At 45.0% G+C, this 23,541-nt stretch overlaps 1 pseudogene; it reads left to right on the top strand.

The window, feature by feature from the left end:
* Positions 1-21,859, top strand: part of LOC119892343 — a 34,966-nt pseudogene extending 13,107 nt beyond the window's left edge.
* The last annotated feature ends 1,682 nt before the right edge of the window (positions 21,860-23,541 follow it).

The following is a 23,541-nucleotide window of genomic DNA, read 5'->3' as shown; positions in this document are numbered from 1 at the left end:
TTCCCCACTCAGCGACACACCCGCTGAGAAACCAACTCTGATCATTGGCAGCTCCATTTTGAGAAACGTGAAGTTAGCGAAGCCAGCGGCCATAGTTAAATGCATCCCTGGGGCCAGAGCGGGCGACATTGAGTCTTATTTGAAACTGCTGGCTAAGGATAAACGTAAATACAGTAAGATTGTTATTCACGTCGGCGGTAATGACTCCCGGTTACGCCAATCGAAGGTCACTAAGATTAATGTTGAGTCTGTGTGTACATATGCAAAAACAATGTCGGACACCGTAGTTTTCTCTGGACCCCTGCCAAATCTGACCAGTGATGACATGTATAGCCGCATGTCGTCATTCCGCCGCTGGTTGTCGAGGTGGTGTCCAGCAAACGATGTGGGCTTTGTTGATGATTGGCAGACTTTCTGGGGAAGACCTGGTCTGATCCGGAGAGACGGCATCCATCCCACTTGGGAAGGAGCAGCTCTCATTTCTAGAAATCTGGCCAAGTTTATTAGTGGACCAAATCCATGACAACCCAGAGTTGAGACCAGGAGGCAGAGTCGCAGTTTAACACACTTCTCTGCCCTTCTTTTTCAGCAGTTACCCACCCAAAACCCTACGCAGAGTCGCAGTCTAACACACTTCTCTGCTCCTCCATTTCAGGAGTTACTTAATGAAAATCCTATAGTGACGGTGTCTGTCCCCCAACCATCGAAATTATTTAAAAAGGTAAACAGAAGAGGAGCTGTGCATAAAAACCTCATAAAAATTAAAACCACAAGAGCAATAGTGCAAACAAATAGGAGAGTTAAATGTGGACTCTTAAACATCAGATCTCTCTCTTCTAAAGGTGTACTAGTAAATGAACTAATATCAGATTATGATATTGATTTATTTTGTCTTACTGAAACCTGGCTGGGTGATGGAGAATATGTTAGCCTAAATGAATCCACCCCTCCCAGTCATATTAATACTCACATTCCTCGAGGCACAGGCCGAGGAGGTGGAGTTGCAGCTATCTTCGACTCTAGCCTACTAATCAGCTCTAAACCTAAACTAAACTATAACTCATTTGAAAGTCTTGTTCTTAGTCTTTCGCACCCAGGTTGGAAATCACTGCAACCAATTCTCTTCGTTATAGTGTACCGAGCACCTGGCCCGTACTCTGAATTCTTATCTGAATTTGCAGAGTTTTTGTCAACTTTAGTCCTTAAAACGGACAAAGTTATTATTGTAGGAGATTTTAATATTCATGTGGATGTTGAGAATGACAGCTTTAGTACTGCGTTTATCTCTCTGTTAGATTCCATTGGCTTCTCTCAGAGTGTTCATGAACCGACTCACCACACCCTCGACCTTGTTTTGGTGTATGTTATTGAAATTGAACATTTAGTGGTGTTCCCACAGAATCCCTCTTTATCTGACCACTGTTTGATAACTTTTGAGTTTGTATTTTTGAACTACTGGCCATTGGGCAAAAATTTCTATACAAGATGTCTGTCTGATAGTGCCATAGCTAAATTTAAGGATGCGATTCCATCAGCTCTAAATACATTATCTAGTCACAAAGTAACGGAGGACTCCTATGCTAATTTCAGTCCCTCCCAAAGCGATCATCTTGTTGATAGTGCTGCAGGCTCGCTGCGAATGACACTCGACTCTGTAGCCCCTCTAAAAAAGAAAATACTAAAACAAAGACGGTTAGCTCCATGGTTAAATGGTTAAATGTGGATTAACTCTTGCATCATCTTGTCACAAGATCTCTGACGTAATTGCTGACGTAATCTGCACTCTGCGCATGCGTTGGCGTCTGTAGCCACCTGTCGGAAGCTCCGTCTTGAACCGGACTCTTATCCAGTTTTAATCCACTTTTTTCGTTACATTTTTTTTTTATATCCTTTTATTTAACTTAACTTTATTTAAGTTTTACGTGGGTTAAGGATTTTAGTCATCCGACATGGATTTTAAGATAGATGACCGTAAAAACGCGATCAACGCTACTGATCGCAACAAAGCTCCGGTGACTATGCAAGCCGAGATAACTCTGCCCCATGAGGACTGCTCACTCCTTAAGAAAGCGAACAAGAAGATTGCTGACCTTATGGAAGACATCCGACGACTTTCAGAGGAACTCAAAGAGAAAGATTCCCTGCTGACTGGCTTTATGGATGTAGCTTCAGTACAAGCCAAACAGATTGTTTCTCTTAGCGCAACCGCTAACATCCAGGACACCGTGTTTTGGGACCCCTCTAGTCTTCCCAGGCTTTCATCCTGCTCGACTCCGAAGCATCAGTCAACCTGGGCTGAAGTGGTGGTCCGTGGCTGCAAGAGAGGCTCGGATGGGGCTGCCTCTCCTCCGGACATCGGCCTCTCCAACCGCTATGCAGCCTTGTCTAACGACACTCCGGTCCATCCAGCGGATTCACCTGCGACTTCGAGTCTCCCTGATACGGATCTCTTTCGGCGCACAGCGCCTGCCGACACTGTTGCATCTCCGCCACCGGCTACATCTCCTGCACCGGCTACATCTCCTGCACCGGGCCGCCGGTCTGCCGCCGGACTTGATCGGCGGCCGTCATCCCGGTCAAAAACCTCCGCTTCCCGACGTAGGATCCTGAAGGAGGCTGTGCTCAGACGCTCCCGAGGCCGTCTCTACCCTGCACCGTCGGGTAGCCCTTCTCTCAGGTCAGTTACTGCTACTCCAACACAACACTCAACAGCTCACACACTCCATCTTCAGTCCGCACACAGTGTTGAAGCAGATTCTGCTCAGTCCTGCTCTGGATCCCAACAACCAGCATCTCCTCGTCCTCTTTTCTCCCCAACCACACTAATAATTGGTGACTCCATAACCAGAAACCTCCGTTTCTTTAACGCTACCACTCGCTGCTTCCCCGGTGCCACCACGGCACAACGGTCATTTTAAAAAAACTCCAGGACCTGATGCCGTCGCTCCCGTCCTCCATCACAAGAGTGATAGTCCATGTCGGAACAAATGACACAGCTCTTCGGCAGTCTGAGCTGACAAAATTAGATTTTAACCGTCTTCTTAACTTTTTAAAGCAGTGCGGAAAATCCGTTTTTATCTCTGGTCCCATTCCCACAGTTGGTCGCGGTGCTGGCCGCTTCAGTAGACTCCTTGGCCTCCACGACTGGCTCCAGTCCGCCTGCAGGGCTCACCGTGTGTTTTATGTGGATAATTTTAATATTTTCTGGCAAAGAATGTCTCTTTTTAAGACAGACGGACTTCACCCAAACAAACGGGGCTCAGAAATGTTAGCTGCGCACATACAGCATGTGGTGCGGTCCACACATGACTTACGTGAATGACTAATCATTCATGCAGCACACCTGGACACACCACCACTCACTGAACAGATCTCTGCCTCACTGCCACAAATAACTGTCTCCACCTGCTGGCATGTAAAGCCGTCTGCTCCCAGCGCTGTTCCAAAGACTTCTATTCCTGTCATCATCACGCATAGACCAGTAAACCGAAATGTGCACATCCCACACAGAAATATAGTAATCTCTTAAGGATTAGGACAACTGTACCAACTCCAGCACCCAGAACAAACACATTTAAAATGGCTCTCTTCAATGTGAGATCACTTTCAAGTAAGACTTTCATATTAAATGATTTTATCTTGTCTGCAAATCTAGATTTTATGTTTTTAACTGAATCCTGGTTGCAGATGAATGACTATAGCCAGCTAGCTGAACTGTGTCCGCCTCAATATGATTGCTTTAGTCAACCGAGGGTCAGTGGTCGTGGTGGTGGGCTAGTGAGCGTGTATAGGAAAAATTTTAAATGTCATCAAGTACGCTGTGATGAATTTAGCTCCTTTGAAGTTCTCACTCTTAAAGTTGGAGGGCTGCAACCTATCATATTTGTTATAATTTATCGCCCCCCAAAACCGCCTGGAGGATTTTTATCAGAACTTCCTGAATTTTTATCTACTCTGGTTTTAAATTATGACAGAATTGTTCTTTGTGGCGATTTTAATATTCATGTTGATGACCCCAACAATGTTAATGCAACTGACTTTTTAAATATGGCCACTTCTTTCAACTTCAAACAACATGTCAAAGGGCAAACACATAACCGTGGTCATACACTGGACTTGGTTTTTACCCTGGGTGTCAGCATTTCCTCTGTGGAATTAGTGGACATGACCATATCTGACCACAGATGTGTTGTTTTTAGCTGCGATTCGTCTGTTACTCATGCCGCCTCACCAAGCTCCGTGTGTTGTCGCATCTTTAATGAACAAAGTGTTTCAAAGTTTTGCGCATTCTTTCAGAGCCAAAGCCAACACCTGTCTGATTCCAACACCAACAATCTGGTCGATCACTTCAATCATATCTGCTTGTCGTCACTAAATATTACTGCTCCTCTAAAGGTTAGGCCTACGTCTAAAGCTAGTAAACAACCCTAGATAAATGACAGCATTCGCAGCCTAAAAAGGGAATGCAGGAAAGCAGAGCGCAGATGGAAAAAATCCAATCTCCAAGTCCATTACCTCAGTCTGAAGGATTTATTAATTAACTACAATAAATGGTTAAGGATGCGAGAACACACTATTTTTCTGAACTCATTACTACACATAAACACAATCCCAGGTTTCTGTTTAAGACTGTGGATCAGCTGGTAAACCCAACCCCTCCTTGTGCCTCAGCTGGAAGTAATGATGACTGTGAATTGTTTTTATCTTATTTTACCAATAAGGTGGTGTCAATCAGAGCCTCTATTACCCCCGTGGCCTCTTACTCAGAGGTTCCTCACCAGCAACAACAGAGTTTTAACCAGTTTTATCCCATCGACTTGTCTGAGCTTTTAAAAACAATATCACAAATGAGAGTGTCCTCCAGCCCACTTGATATAATACCTACAAAATTTTTACTAAAAGTAATAGATTCTGTTGGGCCCCATTTGATCTCTGTTTTCAACAGCTCCCTATCTACTGGTTGTGTCCCTGATTATTTTAAAACGGCTTGCGTGAACCCACTTTTAAAGAAACCTGGTTTAGATCCCTCCCTCCCACAAATTTTAGACCAATTTCAAAACTGCCTTTTATTGCAAAGATTCTAGAAAGAATTGTGTCCAAACAGCTGCTCACTGTGCTGGAAAATAACAAATATTTGAAAAGTTTCAGTCTGGTTTTAGGAAGTACCACAGCACTGAGACTGCCCTGCTTAAAGTCACCAATGACCTTTTAATGTCTGCTGATGAAGGTATGTGCTCAGTCCTGGTACTCCTGGACCTTAGCGCTGCTTTTGACACCATTGATCACAACATCATGTTAGACAGACTGAGGCACTGGGTGGATCTCTGGTACTGCTCTAGAATGGTTTTCATCCTACCTGTCAAATAGGAAGTTTTGCGTGTCTGTAAACAACTATGTCTCTTCATTCTGTCCAGTTAAATATGGTGTGCCTCAGGGGTCTGTCTTAGGACCCATTTTGTTTTCCTTGTATCTGCTTCCCCTTGGACATATTATCCATAAACATGGCATTTCTTTTCATATTTATGCTGATGACACACAAATATACTTGCCCGTCAGATCCACAGACCCTGGAATGCTGAGTTCACTTAACAACTGCCTTTGTGAAGTTAAAAAATGGATGTCAAATAATTTCCTCCAGCTGAACTCAGACAAAACAGAAATCCTGGTCATCGGGTCCCAGCAGATGGCAAATCAAATACTGCCATCTGCTGGTTCCCTAGTAAATCACATTAAGCCTGTGGCAAAGAACCTTGGTGTTTGGTTTGATAGTAATTTAAATTTCGAGCAGCACACCACAAAGCTTGTTCAATCATGTTTTTATCAACTTAGAAATATAGCTAAAATTCGATCTATGTTAACTTTTAAGGACACCGAGACCATTTTACACGCCTTCATCTCATCACGCCTGGATTATTGCAACAGCCTTTTCACCTGTTTAACCCAAAAATCTATTGATCGACTCCAGACTGTCCAGAACTCAGCTGCCAGGCTTTTAACCAGAACAAAGAAATATGACCACATTACTCCTATTTTAGCTTCATTACACTGGCTCCCAGTATGTTTTAGAATTGACTTTAAAATTCTATTGATCACTTTTAAAGCTCTTCATGGCCTCTCGCCTTGTTATATTTCTGACCTTTTAGTCCCATACGCACCAGCACGTACCTTGAGATCCTCGGGCAGAGGTCTGTTGTCTGTTCCAGAGTCTCGACTGAAAACTAAAGGGGACAGAGCGTTTGCTGTCAGGGCCCCGAGGCTCTGGAACAGCCTGCCCGAGGAAATCAGGTCGGCTGAGTCAGTGAACTCTTTTAAGTCCCTTCTTAAAACATACTTTTATAGGAGAGCTTTTCCCGATCTTATTTGACTTTATTTTATCCCTTTTATTTTATTGTATTTTACTAATTTTATATTAAATTTTCATGCTCTTATCTTTTTTTTGTATTATTCTTTACACTTGTTAAAGCACTTTGTAACTTGTTTTTGAAAAGTGCTCTACAAATAAGGATTATAAAAAATAAGGATTATAATACTGAAACTCGCAAATTAAAGCAAATATCACGGAAACTTGAGAGGAATTGGCGTTCCACCAAAGTGGAAAATTCTCGTTTAATTTGGCAAGATAGTCTTAAAACTTATAGGAAGGCCCTCCGTAATGCCAGAGCAGCGTACTACTCGTCATTAATAGAGGAAAATAGGAACAACCCAAAGTTTCTTTTCAGCACTGTAGCCAGGCTGACAGAGAGTCACAGCTCTATTGAGCCAAGTATTCCCGTAGCTCTCAGTAGTTACGATTTCATGAGCTTCTTTAATGATAAAATTCTAGCTATTAGAGACAAAATTCACCAAGACGTGCCCTCAATTGGCACCGACTTATCTCTTAACTCAGGAACCTTAGAAACAGCTGTAGAACCAGATACATGTTTAGACTGTTTTGCTTCCCTCAATCTTTACCAACTAACTTCAATAATTTCTTCATCTAAACCATTAACCTGCCTCTTAGACCCCATCCCGACTAGGCTGCTTAAAGATGTTTTACCCTTAGTCAGCACCTCTATACTAGATATGATCAATCTATCTTTATCAACAGGCTATGTACCACAGTACTTTAAAGTAGCTGTAATTAAACCTCTTCTGAAAAAGCCCAAACTTGATCCGGATGTTTTAGCCAACTATAGACCTATATCTAACCTTCCATTTCTCTCTAAGGTTCTGGAGAAAGCAGTTGCTAAACAGCTGTGTGACTTTCTACAGAGCAATAGTTTATTTGAGGATTTTCAGTCAGGATTTAGAGCTCATCATAGCACAGAGACAGCACTGGTGAAAATTACTAATGACCTCCTTATTGCATCAGACAAAGGACTTGTCTCTGTACTGGTTTTATTAGATCTTAGTGCTGCATTCGATACCATTGACCATCAGATCCTATTGCAGAGACTGGAATATTTCATTGGCATTAAAGGAACCGCTCTAAGCTGGTTTAAGTCCTATTTATCAGATCGATTTCAGTTTGTACATGTTAACGATGAGTCCTCCATGCACGCCAAAGTTACTCATGGAGTTCCTCAAGGATCTGTCCTTGGACCAATCCTCTTCACTTTATATATGCTTCCTTTAGGCAATATTATCAGGAAACATTCCATAAGCTTTCATTGTTATGCAGATGATACTCAGTTATATCTATCGATCAAGCCAGATGAAACTCATCAGTTAGCTAAACTTTAAATGTGCCTTCAGGATGTTAAAACCTGGATGACCTGTAATTTTCTCATGTTAAACTCAGATAAAACTGAAGTTATTGCTCTGGGGCCTAAGCACCTCCGTGACGCATTATCTAAAGATATAGTTTCCCTGGATGGCATCGCCTTGGCCTCCAGCACCACTGTGAGGAATCTTGGAGTTATCTTTGATCAGGACATGTCGTTTAAGTCTCACATTAAGCAAATTTCAAGGACCGCCATTTTTCACCTACGTAATATTGCGAAAATCAGGAACATCCTGTCTAAAAATGATGCAGAAAAACTAGTCCATGCATTTGTTACTTCTAGGCTGGATTACTGCAATTCCTTATTATCAGGCTGCTCGAAAAAGTCCATTAAGACTCTTCAGCTGATCCAGAATGCTGCAGCATGTGTTCTGACAGGAACCAGGAAAAGAGATCACATTTCTCCTGTTTTAGCTTCTTTGCATTGGCTTCCAGTAAAATCCAGAATAGAATTTAAAATCATTCTTCTTACCTACAAAGCTCTTAATGGTCAGGCACCATCTTATCTTAAAGAGCTCATAGTACCTTACTACCCCACCAGAGCACTGCGCTCCCAGAATGCAGGGTTACTTGTGGTTCCTAGAGTCTCCAAAAGTAGACTAGGAGCCAGAGCGTTCAGCTATCAAGCTCCTCTCCTGTGGAACCAGGTTCCAGTTTGGGTTCAGGAGGCAGACACCATCTCCACATTTAAGAGTAGGCTTAAGACTTTCCTCTTTGATAAAGCTTATAGTTAGGGCTGGCTCAGGTAGTCCTGAACCATCCCTTAGTTATGCTGCTATAGGCCTAAGACTGCCGGGGGATTTCCCATGATGCACTGAGCTCCTCTCTCCTCTACTTTCTCTCCCTCTGTATGCAACCTTATCCCATTATTGCATGTTACTAACACAACTTCTCCCCTTTCTGGTAGTCTTGTGCTTTCTCGTCCCTCTCCTCTCTCCTATCACTTCCTGCAGGTTTTCTGGCTCTGGAGCTGTGGAGTCTGGAGCTGTGGCTGCGGGTCACCTGCTGCCCCCGTGTTCCTGCTCGACACCCTCTGCTGCAACGACTATTGTTGCTAGTCTTATTGTTATTACTGTTATTATAATCATTAACATTACGATGGTTACCATTAACACTATTATAAATATCTGTACCATATTTCATTTAGTCTATAGCAACATTACCTTCACTGTCTGTACCCCTGTGTGTATATTGTGTAGGCTGCCTCCCTCCCCTCTCTACCTCCTTACATCTCTCTCTCTCTCTCTCTCTCTCTCTCTCTCTCTCTCTCTCACACCCCAACCGGTCGAGGCAGATGGCCGCCCACCCTGAGCCATGGTTCTGCTCGAGGTTTCTGCCTCTTAAAAGGAAGTTTTTCCTTGCCTCTGTCGCCTAGTGCTTGCTCTTGGTGGGAACTGTTGGGCTTCTGTAAATAACATCACAGAGTACGGTCTAGACCTGCTCTTTTATGAAAAGCGCTGTGAGATAACTGTTGTTGTGATTTGGCGCTATATAAATAAAATTGAATTGAATTGAATTGAAAAAAAATAATAATAATAATAATAAAAAATAATAATAAAAAAAAAAAAAAAAAAAGACTCCCAGATGCACTGTGATGCAAACGCAGAAGACCCCGACCTAAATGCCAGTTGACAACGTAATGCCAACGGAACGCAAAAAGCATAATCCGCGGAAGAGCAGCGCCCGGACCGACCACGGCGCGCACACAACATAGACCAGTGGCTCCCCCCCATCCAGCACCCCACCGCCGCGCAGCAAACAACCAAAATGCCCAAATGCCACGCAATCATCAACACCAATGCACAAGTGACGAGCCCAACGCGCACACTGCGCGAGCACGGTGACACCCAATGCCCAGCAGCCCCCCGCGAATCCCGCGTGCAAGGTCGGGCAAACGAGAGAGAGCAAACGGAACAACACGACAGCGAAAGCCAGCAGAGAGAAACACCAGTAGCAAGTCCCAGCCCGGCAGCAAACGCGCCGCACAGGTCACCGTGCACCCGCCAATAAAAGTCCACCGTCCCCCCAAAAAAACTAAGGCCGCCGGCGCCAGCCGACATCCCCCATGCCCAGCGCGCCCCCGGCCGCCATGCAACACCAGCCAAACCAGCAACGAGGCAAAATCAACTAGCTCAGCTGCATGCCACCAACAACCCACCCACCCGTCTAGGGCCGAGAACTCCAGGCACAAACCCAGAACAAACCGGAGCACAGCCCTGCCCCGCACCCACACTGCACATCCCGAAAACTAACTATATACCTCAGTATCCAGAGGGGTCCAACAACTGGCCAAGCACGGATCCGAGGCCAACGAAGCAAAACAGGGACGCAAACTGGTCCCTCCAAGCCAACGAGGAGATGCCTCCCCCAGACTCCAATGCACAAACTAAACGCCCAGCAGCCATCCAGAGACCCTGCCCAGGGAAAAAATATAATGCATCAAGACAATCGCCCCACAATCCCACCGCAGCCCACCAAACCGCAATTGGATCAACCCGCGCAGAGACCCCCACCCCCAGAAGCCAGGACACCCTGCGACCCCCCAAAGCGCAAAGGACCCCAGACCGCATGTCCAGGGGAGCTGTACCCCGCCCCAAGGAAGAACAGCAGAAAGCCGTGTCGGGAAGCTCCCTGCCGCCAGGGAGCGATAACGCGGGAGAACCAGGAGCCAACGGTCCCCCAGACCAGCCAGAGGCATCCCTCCCTACAGTGCAGGTAGTGACAGCAGCCCCCGAGGCCGATCTCATCCCCGGACAGGGGCCCAGCCCCCCCAGTCAAGCACCCCCAAGGAGGAGCACCAAAACCTACCCCGACAACACCGGCCATGCGCCCCAGAGACTGCTGAATGCCCCCACCGTGAGAGAGCTGGCAGGGGGAAGCAGCGGGAGCCTCACCTCTGCCGAAGAGGGCCCAGACGAGGAGAGGAGACAACGGGCCCCCAGGTCCAGGGACACACCACCCGCCCAGAAATGAGCAAAGGCCACAAGCCCGAGTCCGCAGAACCCTAGGCCAAGGGCGGGCCCCCACGCCAGGGGAGCCCCGACCCCCCCAGCCTACCCCAGATCAGGCAAGGCCGTCACCAACCCCACAGCACCCCCGACACCCGGGGCTCCAGGGGTAGGACACGAGGCCAATGAGAATCTCCCCCACTCCTTCAACCCCTCTGCCTGCCTCTGTAAATGTATTGTTTTGTGTTGGATGCATGTCATGGATTGTGAAGTATGGTGGAGTAAAGATAAGGTGTGTGGTAACTAAGGTGCAACTAAAATTGGAGGGTAGTTGTGACACAGGCACCCCACAACTGTCAGGTAGTGGAGCCTCCCATCGTGCCCCTCCCACCCCCCAAGCCCTCTGTGTCTAATGTGTAATTAAAATTGAGGGGCAGACAGTGAGGGAGGAAGAAGTCCGAGGCCGCAATAAAGCAGCCCCACCCCCCAAACGCCCTGCAGGCTGCCCGCCCCCCAGGGTCCTAAGGGTGTATGTTGTGAGACATGACCAAAGGGGGAAAGGTGAAGGAGGTCATAGGGAGGCTAGAAGACCAGATTCCTGACTGGCCCCATCATTTATTCAGTCTCGTCCCCCACCCCCCTAAGCAAGAGGACGCCAGGTCCCTCCAGCCCAGGGCTTATAGCAAGAGCCCCTCTAGCACCGGCAGCACCCCAGAGTCAGCGACAACCCCGCCCATCCCCAGGACGGGCCCAGGGGGGCCCAGCCCCCCCAGCGCGCAGACCCGCCCCAGACCCAGAGGCTCCAAAGCCCCGTGCCCCAGACCCCCACACACTCCCAAGGCAGGTCAGTGCAGCCCCAACCCAAAGTCCAACAATCCCCCGTCCTCGCCGGGGCCCCTCCAGCAGCCCCACTGCCAACCCTCCATCTCACCGCTCCCCCACAATCAGGAGCACTCCGAGCACCACCAGGCCATCGGAGCTGGCACAACCCCCCCCCTACAAGGGAGCAGGTCCGGGGCAGCAAGGACCCCACCCAAGGAAAGAACGGCCCAACAGCCCAGACCCGAAGGTCGGCCCACACCCAGGAGGCAATGCCACTCAGGCCAGGTCAGGCCAGAAGACCCCCACCCCCACGCCCTTCCCTCCCTAGCAGCGAAGCATCCCACACACAAACCCCCACCGTCCCCAAAGAAAAGAGACAGCAATCACCCCGCGACAGCAGCAACAGCCCCTCAGCCCTAGGGAGTCAGCAGATGCACCTAGCCCCTAGGACTCAACACGACCACAATCCAGAGGGCCGCGACGCGACTGCGAAGCAACCATCGACACACCCCAAAGCACAATCCCTCCATACACAGGATCCCGGCACAACCACCAAGCATCCAGTCCGGGCACTAAAATCCAGAGGAGACACCCCCCAACCAGCTCAAAAAGGACCAGCCCGCACCCCAACCCACCCCGTCAACCCCTTCTTCCCGGTCCCCCACCTCTCCAACAACCAGTCGCCAGACCCCTCAGAGAACCGAAATGCAATTATCAGGATGCACATCATGCACACAGGACAGAGCCGCACACCAGCCCAGTCCCGGCCCGCACCCGATGCCCCCAACCCCCGACAAGCACGCAAGCCAATAATGACCTACAGATGAGCCAATCAACACTATCCCGCTACCAATCTAACTAGCGGCACACAACAGCCAAGTAATGCGCTGCGCAGGAGAGATGCCAGCCGGCGCAAACCGCCCCCATCCCCCCCGCAGCCAGAGAGACCACAGACCCCACCCACGGCTACACCGTGACCCACGCTGCACGTTCACCACCGGACCGAAACCCACCACAAGCATCCCCCCCCACCAACCTCCACCGCCATGCCCGCCGCCCGCCCCTCCCCCCATCCCGGACCCACACACAGGACACACAGAGAGGCAGCCAAGCACCGAGCGCTACCACATCCGCACAGCGCGCGAGTCAAAATCACCACCCGCGCACCGATACCAACAACCGCGCGACACCTAAGCAGAGTGGCTACCCACCCCGCAGCAGCGGCACCCCGTCAAGCCCGCGCCCTAGGCATCCCGAGCGCCGCACCACCGCCGTTTTTTTTACAGCAGACATTTTCTCCATGCTAATGTGATCTATAAGGTGATTCCGATATTGGGTGATACTTATATTCTTTTTGGCCTTCCAGTTCATGAGGATAGTTTTCTTGGCGATGCATAAGGCAGTGAGAAGCATGTATGATGTGTCAACCTCTATACTAATGTCACTTAGGTCCCCCAGCACACAGAGTGATGGGGAAACTGGGATGGGGTAACTTAGCCATATTGATAGGTCTTCACATATCTTCTGCCAGAACTTTTGAACAGGTGTACATTGCCACAAAGCATGCATGTAACTATCAGATATGTTACCTGAGCAGTTCCGGCAGATTTTTGACTGCATAAGACCCATTCTGAACATCCTTTGTCCAGTATAGTGTGTTCTATGGAGAGTTTTATACTGTATAAGTTGTAGATTGGGATTTGTAGTCATTCTAAAGGTATTTAAACATATCTGCATCCAAAAGTTTTGGTCTGGACTAATGGATAGATCTGTCTCCCACTTTAAGAATGGGAGAGAGATTGAACTATCTGTTTTTAACAGTAACATGTATACTTTTGATAACAGTTTTGGAGGCGAGAGTTTAAGAAAGTCTGTTATCATTGGAGGTAAATCTAAGTCCATTATTTTATCCTTAAATCTAGCCTGAATTATGGATTTAAACTGTTGAAATTCCAGAAATCTATTATGGCTAATTCCATATTGTGCCACTAGATCCTGGAATGGAATAAAGTTACTGCCTTGCATTACATGCTCTAGATGTCTTATACCTTTGTCATACCACAGTGGGGAATTTAGTGTTTTCTTATTTTGCAGGATGTCAGGATTATTCCAGATTGGGGGTAAATCTGCATGGGATAGGTGAAGACCCAGATATTTTGAGAAGTTCCCACCAAGCTGCCAAGGAAGTGCTTATGTTAATGCTTTTAAAGCAGGTATGACGTTTGATGCTGGAACTGATGAATGGCATATCGGAAATTTTAATTTCATTACAGAAGGTTTGTTCTATGTCCATCCATGAGTGGTCCAGGGGGCTCTGATGATCCATTTTGAGATATATTGTAGTCTATTAGACAGGAAGTAATGATAAAAATTTGGCAGTTCTAAACCACCACAGACTGATTCGTGGGGGTTTATTTTTCCACAAAAACTTTGAGATGTTTGAGTCCAGTGATTTAAACCAGACAGCAGAGGGTTTGGTGGGTAACACTGAAAACAGATAATTGATTTTAGGCAGGACCATCATTTTTATGGTGGAGACTCTTCCCATGAGTGATATAGGTAATGATGTCCACCATACAAGGTCATCCTCTATAGATTTAAGTAAAGGCGTGTAGTTTAGCCATGTCAGTTCTGACAGCCTGGAGGAAATATTGACACCCAGATATTTAATATTCCCAGACTTTAGCGGTGTGGTAGATATACTCTGGAAATCACACTTTACAGGTAAAACTATGGATTTACTCCAGTTAATGGAGTAGTCCGAGATGGAGTGTGATTGTCTCAGAAAGAGAAGTTTGTGAGTTTAGGAGGAAAAGTAATACATCATCTGCATAAAGGCTTATCTTGTGGTGTATATTTTCTGTTTGAATTCCTTTAATATTATTATTTTGTCTGATCGCAGCTGCTAGCGGTTCTATAAAAATAGCAAATAGCGAGGGAGAGAGTGGGCAACCCTGCCTGGTACCCCTCTGGAGACTAAAGCATGGAGAAGTATGATCATTTGTTTTGACAGAAGCTCTTGGGGAACTGTATAAGATTTTAATCCAATCTATGAAAGAGTTTCCAAATCCAAATTTATATAAAGTAGCGAATAGAAATTTCCAATTTACTCTGTCAAATGCTTTCTCTGCATCTAAAGAAACAACTATAGTTTCCAGGTTATGAATAGTGGCATAGTCTATTACGTTAAGTAGCCTGCGTGTATTGTTGGTGGAGTGCCTGCCCTTAATAAATCCTGTTTGGTCAGAATGTATTATACCAGGAGTGACCTTCTCTAGCCTTCTTGCTAGGGTTTTGCAGATGATTTTAAGATCTGCGTTAATAAGTGATATTGGGCGATAACTGGACGGGAGTGTGGGGTCTTTGTCTGGTTTAAGGAGCAGGCTGATATTAGCAGAATTCATTGTTGGAGGCAACATGCAAGTACCCCTAATTTGCATAACCATCCTATAGAATGTGGGCGCAAGTATTTCCCAGAATTCCTTATAGAGTTCAGCGGGAAAACCATCTGGCCCAGGGGCTTTATTATTCGGCATATGTAAGAGAGCTTCCTGGAGTTCAGCCATTGAAACAGGTGAATCCAGAGCCCTGATCTGTTCATCATCTAACCTTGGCAAATCTATATTGTTCAGAAATGCATCGATGTTAGAGCTAGATGGGTCAATTTGTAATGTATATAAGTTTTTATAATAATCTCTGAATGTATTGTTGATTTCTTGAAGTCAGATTCCCAGCTGAGTCCTTTAAGGAAGAAATAGTTATTTTTTCTTTATTCAATTTCAATTGGCTGGCTAAGAATCTGCCGGATTATTGCCATGTTCAAAGTTCTCCAAGCGTAGTCTTTGCAACTGAAATTGGGTCTTTTTATTAATAATTTCATTTAATTCAAGTTTGGATTTTCTCAGATCATTCAGCATGTGTTCCTGTGGGGAGACAGCAAGGGTAGTTTCTAATGTTTTTATTTTTTGTTCTAGCTGTAATTCACAAGATCTCTCTTTCTTTTTTTTGTATGATGAATAGGAGATTATTTTACCTCTCATGACTGCTTTTGCTGCCTCCCAAAGAAGACATGGCGAGGTTCCTGGCAGGTCATTAGTTTCCATATATATTGCCCACTCCTTTTTGAAGTAATTTATAAAATCTAGGTCTTTAAGCAATGATGCATTAAATCTCCAACTTCTAGTTGGCCGTGTGACCCTTTTTTTAGTAAGAGTGATAGAAACCGGTGCATGATCACTGATAGTGATAGGGTGAATCTGAGTGTTGGAAATGTCTGTCATAATTGAGCTGCTAAACAAAAAATAGTCAAGGCGAGAATATGAGTGGTGGACTGGTGAAAAGAAGGTATATTCTCTAAGAGTGGGGTGGTGAGAACGCCAAACATCGCAAAGACCAAAATCGCTCATGTATTGTTTAAGGATGTCTGCCGATTTCCAAATACGGTGACCACCTGCCGTACTGAGCCTGTCAACTGCTGGATTACATACCATGTTGAAGTCCCCTCCTAATATAAGAGCTGTGTCTGAGTGAGCAGAGAGTGAGTTGAAGAAAGCATGAAAAAAGGAGGGGTCGTCAACATTTGGGCCATAGATGTTAGCAATGCATAAAGGAGTATTTTGAGTCGAAATGTTAACAATAATGAATCGACCCTCTGGATCAATAGTAGTGGTATTATGATCAAAGTGTGTTTTTCTATTTATCATAATGGTGACACCCCTTTGTTTTGAGTTATAACAGGCTGAGTACGAGTGAGGAAACTGTGGTAAGGTTAGTTTATCTGCTGTCTTGGGTAAATGAGTCTCCTGTAGTAGGACAATGTCTGCTTGCAGATTATTTAGATGGTTAAAAATTTTTAATCTCTTTTCCCTTGAACCAACTCCGCGTACATTCCAAGAGGTGATTATAAGTGAGGTCATCATTCAACTAAGGGATGTGGTGAAGGCTAGTGTGTGCAGTGTGCGTGTTGTATCATTGTGTGTGTTGTATGCGCCTGTATGTGTGTGTCTAGGTGTTCATGTTGTATGCACCTGCATGTGTGTACTAGCGGTGTGCCCGACTGTTTGTGAATTAAACAGTATGAAAATTGCGCAGCTGATCGATGTGTAAACAGCGGAGGAAGAGCAACATTAACAAAAGAAAGAAACAGTGAAACAAAAACAGAGGAAAATACACAAAACATTATCGGACAGTCTAGTCAGATAACCACAGTATAGGCTGTTGAGACGTGCACTGTATTTTATAACTATTAACTTGCCATATGTCACGGAGTAATTAACTGAGAGGGGAAAACATGATCGCATAGTGATACAGTTCACCTGTTGCTGGATTGGTTCTTAGTAGAGCCAAGGAGTGGTGTCTCGGTTGCGGTACAGCTGGCCATCAACGTAAAGTTTATCCACTGCGATGACAGCCCGTGATCCTTCTCCAATAAGCTTCCTTCTTATCGGGAACAGGACTCGGCGTCGGTCCAGGATCTCCCGGGGAAACTGGTCGTTAACGCTGAAGTTGGTCCCTCTCAGCTCCCTGCCGCGGCCTTTAACCAGTTCCTTCTGCTTGAAGTGTTCAAACTTTGCGACGATGGGCCTGGGCCTCTGGTTCTCCTGTCGCCGTCCTCCCAGGCGGTGCACCCGGTGGAAGCTGATGTTCTTCACGGTCTCGGCCGGGAGCTTCAGTTGATTTTGGATGAAGCTTTTAACGGTCTCCTCTGGGGCTTCATCCGCCTGCTCCGGGACGCCCGAAATGACCAGATTATCCCGCATACTATGAGTCTGGAGATCGATGATCGCTTCTCTAATGTTTTATTGTCTGCTGAGAGCCGCGTCATTCCCTGAGGGATTTAACCGAACATTTGAGGACCTTGTTTTCCGCCGCGAGCTCAACCACCTGTTTCTGGCTGAACTCCAGGGATTCCCGCAGAGCCTGAAACTCTTTGTGAAGTACTTCCACAAGAGATAATCGGGCATCAAAGCTAGACAATTTCTTGTCTATTGAATCCAGGATTTCTGTGAAATCTGCACCTTGCGAGGAGACTGCTCCAGGTGATGCTCCAGGTGAGTCTTCAGTGCGGTTTCTTTTGGATTTCCCCATGACCACTCGATGAAAACACTGGTCAATGTAAACTTCAAGGTCCTCCAAGCACTCGGGTGTGGTGGTTCTTGAAGCACTGACTCCAGCTGCAGTCCACTCTTTGTGAATCTCCCCCACATTTTTGAATGGGTTTTGTTTCACAATCCTCTCCAGGGTGCGGTTATCCCTATTGCTTGTACACTTTTTTCTACCACATCTTTTCCTTCCCTTCGCCTCTCTATTAATGTGCTTGGACACAGAGCTCTGTGAACAGCCAGCCTCTTCAGCAATGACCTTTTGTGTCTTGCCCTCCTTGTCCAAAGGGTCAATGGTCGTCTTCTGGACAGCAGTCAAGTCGGCAGTCTTCCCCATGATTGTGTAGCCTACAGAACTAGACTGAGAGACCATTTAAAGGCCTTTGCAGGTGTTTTGAGTTAATTAGCTGATTAGAGTGTGGCACCAGGTGTCTTCAATATTGAACCTTTTCACAATATTCAAATTTTCTGAGATACTGATTTTGGGGTTTAAATTAGTTGTCAGTTATAATCAAAATTAAAAGGAATGAACACTTATATACACTTGTATACATTATACAAGTTTCACTTTTTTAATGGAATTACTGAAATAATTTTTGATGATATTCTAATTATATGACCAGCACCTGTATATGAGTAGCCCTAACTTAATACTGTCTATGTTAAGTTCTATAAAAAACCATTTATTTCTGAGTTAAGACAGATTTCTATATTTAAGTTTGCCAAACTTCTTAAAATAAGTTATCAACTGAACAAAGCAAGTGTATCTAATAAACTTAATTTTTAATTGTAAAAAAGCTCTTAAATTTTAAGCAGGACTTACTCACCCCATGAATCATTTCTTAGAGTGATCATCTATTTTTGACATCTTTGCATTTGGAAAATACATTTTGGGGGAAATAGTCCTCTTTTTCTAAAGACTAAAACTAGGCTAGGCTAGGCTAGGCTAACCCTGGAGATGCCTGAAGAGATACTCATATCAGATGCAGTGCTTTCAGCCTCATAGTGAGTTTATTGTATGTAATTATATTTTTCTTTCTGTTGTATTACAGCATCTGGATTCAGAATTGTGCTGCTGGGAAAAAGTGAGAACAAACAGACAAAACTTGGTAACTTCATCACCGGGTACCAAGGTTTTCATAACCTAGCTCTTTCTCAAACCAAGCAGTGTGTGACCACCAATGGAGAGTGGAGAGGAAAACCATTAACAGTAGTGAAAACTCCAGATATCTTCGGTCTGACTGTGGAGAAGCTGAGAAGAGAGGTGAAGAGCTTATGATACTCTTTGTCCTCCTGGACCAAATGTTCTGCTGCTGTTAGTGAAGCCTTCTGATTTCACTGAGGAGAACAGACAAACACTGAAGTTCATCCTGAGTTTGTTTGGTCAAGATGCTTTTAAACACTCAATGGTCATCAGCACACATGATGGAACAAGTAGCTCTGTCAGTCAGCTGCTTCAAGACTGTGGAGGAAGAACCTACAGGATGGTAGAAGAAGACCATGGACAGCTGATGGAGAAGATTGAGAACATTGTCCTTGAAAACAGAGGAACCTTCCTCACCTTCACTGAAGAGACCATCAGACCAAAGTCTGAACACATCAAACCAGCTTTAAACCTGGTTCTGTGTGGGAGGACAGGAGCAGGGAAGACTTCAGCAGCCAAGGCCATTTTAGGTCAGACAGAGTTTCATTCAGTCTCCAACTCATCAGAGTGCGTTAAACATCAGGGAGAGGTGTGTGGACGTTGGGTTTCCCTGGTGGAGCTGCCTGCCTTGTATGAAAAACCTCAGGAGGCAGTGATGGAGGAATCACTCAGGTGTATCTCCCTCTGTGATCCTGAGGGCGTCCATGTCTTCATCCTGGTCCTACCTGTGGGTCCCCTCACTGATGAAGACAAGGGAGAGTTAAAGACCATCCAGAACACATTCAGCTCTCGAGTCGATGACTTCACCATGATTCTGTTCACTGTGGAGTCAGATCCTGCAGCTCCAGCTGTTGTTAACTTTCTAAAGGAAAACAAGGACATCCAGGAGCTCCGTCAGAGCTGTGGAGGAAGATATGTTGTTCTCAACATCAAGGACAAGCAGCAGATCCCAGAGCTGCTGGACATGATGAGACAATCTGAAAATAAACCATCCTGCTATACAGCTGTAACATTTGCATGTGCACAAATGGAAAAGGTCATCCAACATGAGAGGCTGATGAAGGACAAGATCACTTGTAAGTACTTTGAACTGAAATGTTTTTCTGTGTCCTGAACCATGTTGATCATCACAGTCTTGAACCTTCACTGTAGCTGCTGAGAATGTTTAAAGTAACTCCAGGTCTTCTTCTTTCCCAGGTGATGATGAGGAGCAGAGCCCAGAGAGTCTCAGGATTGTGTTGATAGGGAAGACTGGAAGTGGAAAGAGCTCTACAGGAAACATCATTCTAGGAAGAAAAGAGTTTGAAGCCAAATCAAGTCAAACATCAGTCACCAAACGTTGTCAGAAAACACAGAGTGAAGTCGACGGTCGTCTGGTCGTTGTGGTCGACACTCCTGGTCTGTTTGACACAACTTTGTCTCATGAAGAGGTTCATGAGGAGATGGTGAAATGCATCAGTCTTCTGGCTCCAGGACCACATGTCTTCCTGTTGGTGTTACAGATCGGGAGACTCACACCAGAGGAGAAGGAGGCATTAAAACTCATCAAGGAAGTATTTGGGAAGAATTCTGAAAAGTTCACCATCATTCTTTTCACAAGAGGAGATAAACTGGAGGATGAGGAGACATCCATTGAAGAATACATTGAACAGGACTGTGATGATTCCTTTAAGAATCTGATCTCTGACTGTGGAGGAAGATACCATGTGTTGAATAACCGTGATAAACAAAACGACACACAACTCAGTGAGCTGATAACCAAGATTGACAGCATGGTGAAGGAAAATGGAGGCAGCTGCTACACCAATGAGATGCTGCAAGAGGCCGAGGCAGCTATAAAGAAAGAAATGGAGAGAATCCTGAAGGAGAAGGAAGAAGAGATGAAGAGAGAGAGGAGGAGCTTCAAAGAAAACATGAGGAGGAAATGGAAGCAATGAAAAAAAGAATGGAAGAACAGAGAGCAGAAACTGAAAAGGAGAGAAAACTGAAAGAGGAAGAACTTGAAGAAAAGGAAGAAAACATAAAGAAGGAACGTGAGGAGAGAAAGAAAGAACAGGAAATGAGAGAAGAAGAAGACAGGAAGAGAAAACAACAGGAAGAAATTAAACGACAGGAGTGGAAACGAAAATGTGAAGCTTTGGAGCAAAATATAAGATCAGAGTCAGAATCAAAGGAAACCATTGACAGAAAGCTGAAGGAGAGCAGAGAAGAGATGAGAAAAGAACGAGAGAACTGGGAGAAAACACAAAATGAATGGTGGGAAAAACGAAAACAAGACAAGAGAGACGACAGAAGGAACAAACGAGACTTAGAAAGCTTCAAGAAGAATATGAACAGGAAAAAGAAAATGATGAGAAGCTTAGTAAGGAAGAGGACAGAATCAGAAGAGAACAAGAGGAAAAAGAGAGAAAAGACATGGAGGAGAAACATAAGAAGAAAATTGAGATTCTGAATAAGATATATGAAGAGGAGGCTAGAAAGAAAGCTGAAGGGTTTAATGAATTCAAAAAGAAATATGCTGCTCAGAAGCAAAAGAAACAAAAAAACAGTCCACTCTGTTCCATTTCTTGAGTGTTTGTTTCATGAAAACTTATCATCAACAGAGCAGTATCAGATGTTTATTTTCCTTTTTTTCTGTTTTCATTTGGTTGCAATAACTGAAAGTTTAAATAGGCTGAGATTTCATTGCGATATTTTGCAGCTGACTACACTGTGATGCACTTGGATTCAATCCCCCACTGTGACCCATACACCATTGTGTCCCTGAGCAAGACACTTAACCCCTCGTTGCTCCAGAGGCGTGCGACCTATGATATATAGCAATTGTAAGTCGCTTTGGACAAAAGCGTCAGCTAAATGAGTAAATTAATGAAATGAAATGGCTGTCATGTGTCTAAATCAGCAGCCTACAATATTAAACTGTAGGAAATTTATTCACGAAGAAGCAGTTTATCAGAACATTCAAATGCTGTGGCGGTGAAAAAATGAAATATTTGTTGTAATTAAACCGTAAACATGTTTGTGAGTGTATGTTTAATTAAATAAAAAAGATTTATAAATAAATAAATAAAAATAAACAAAACATGCGTGTGTGTTTCAAATTCAATTCATCTAGTTCATCAAATAAATAAATAAAACAGTAAACGTGTGTGTGTGTGTGTGTGTGTGTGTGTGTGTGTGTGTGTGTGTGTGTGTGTGTGTGTGTGTGTGTGTGTGTGTGTGTGTGTGTGTGGTGTGTGTGTGTGTGTGTGTACCAGAGGTCAGTAGGGGGTGCCTGTGGCTCAGGAATTAGAGCGGGTTGCCCATTAATCGAAAGATCGGTGGTTCAATCTGTGGCTCCTCCAGGCTACATGTTGAAGTGTTGAATTGCCCCTGGTGGTTGTTCCACCAGTGTGTGAATGGTGAATGCGATGTAATGTAACATTGCTTTGAGTGGTCACAAAGACTAGAAAGGCGCTATACAAATACAGAGCCTTTACATTGGTATATGGAAGTAATTATCTGTTTTGGGTTCAATAAAGAAACAACAATATATTAATAAACAGAAAAAATTATCCATCGTCAACCGCTTATCCTGAGTACAGGGTCGCGGGGGCTGGAGCCAATCCCAGTTTATATCGGCGAAAGGCGGGGTACACCCTGGACAGGTCGCCAATCCATCGCAGGGCCACACATAGACAAACAACCGCTCACACTCACATTCACACGAAAGACAATTTATGGTCACCAATTAACTTAGCCTGCATGTCTTTGGATGGTGGGAGGAAGCCGGAGCACCCGGAGAGAACCCACGCAGACACGAGGAGAACATGCAAACTCCACACAGAAAGGCCGGGTCAACCAGGATTCGAACCCGCAACCTTCTTAGACTTAGACAGACTTTATTGTCATTCAACTGCACATTCACAATTTACATTGAACGAGATTATGTTGCAAGGCTCCCATAAAAACAGAGACAAGTAAAAAAAAAAAGAAAAGAACAGTATAAATATAAGTATATGCAATATAAAATAGGATTAAATATAGCTCAAGAAACAGCAACCGAATAAAATAAAATAAAAATATTGTGATGTTTGTCAGGAATGTAGCAGCAATAGAAACATATGTAAAGAGAGATATGTAAGACAATATGAATAGTGCAAATATCTGTAGCAGCAGGATGTATTGTAACAGTGAGACAGACAGTATAAAAGTGCAGATAGTATTAGTTACTCAATAGAGTATAGCAATAGAGTTCAGTGTCCATGTAAAGTGACTAGTGTCGTATGTATGGGGGGAGAATTATTTGGAGTTTAGCAGTCTTATGATGTTAGGGATGAAGCTGTTGTGGAATCTGGATGTTCTGCATTTGAAGCTGCTGAACCTCTTGCCAGAGGGCAGCAGGGAGAGCAGTCCATGATGGGGGTAGGAGGGTCTTGCCCTGGTCAGGCAGCGTCTGCAAGCAGTGTCATGGATGGAAAGAAGTGCTGCCCTGATGATTCTTTCCATTGTCCTCACCACTCTCTCTACGCATTTCCAGTCTGAGGCGTTGCAGGCCCCAAACCAGACAGAGATGCAGCTGGTCAGTAAGCTCTCTATTGTCCCTGAGTAGAAAGTGGTGAAGATGGGAGGGGGGAGGTTTGCTCTTCTCATTCGACGCATAAAGTGCAGCCGCTGCTGTGCTCTCTTCACAAGAGCAGAGGTGTTAAGGGACCAGGTCAAAGATGACGCTGGAGGTGTTTTTGCCGACCCGCACAGACTGGGGTCTGTCTGTGAGGAAATCCA

The sequence above is a fragment of the Micropterus salmoides genome, unplaced genomic scaffold, assembly GCF_014851395.1.
Source record: "Micropterus salmoides isolate LMB-PRFRI ecotype aquatic unplaced genomic scaffold, ASM1485139v1 Ms_hic_scaffold_7, whole genome shotgun sequence".
NCBI classification, from domain to species: Eukaryota; Metazoa; Chordata; class Actinopteri; order Centrarchiformes; family Centrarchidae; genus Micropterus; species Micropterus salmoides.
The sequence above is the reverse complement of the archived record's forward strand: the minus strand, read 5'-3'. Positions and strand labels throughout refer to the sequence as shown.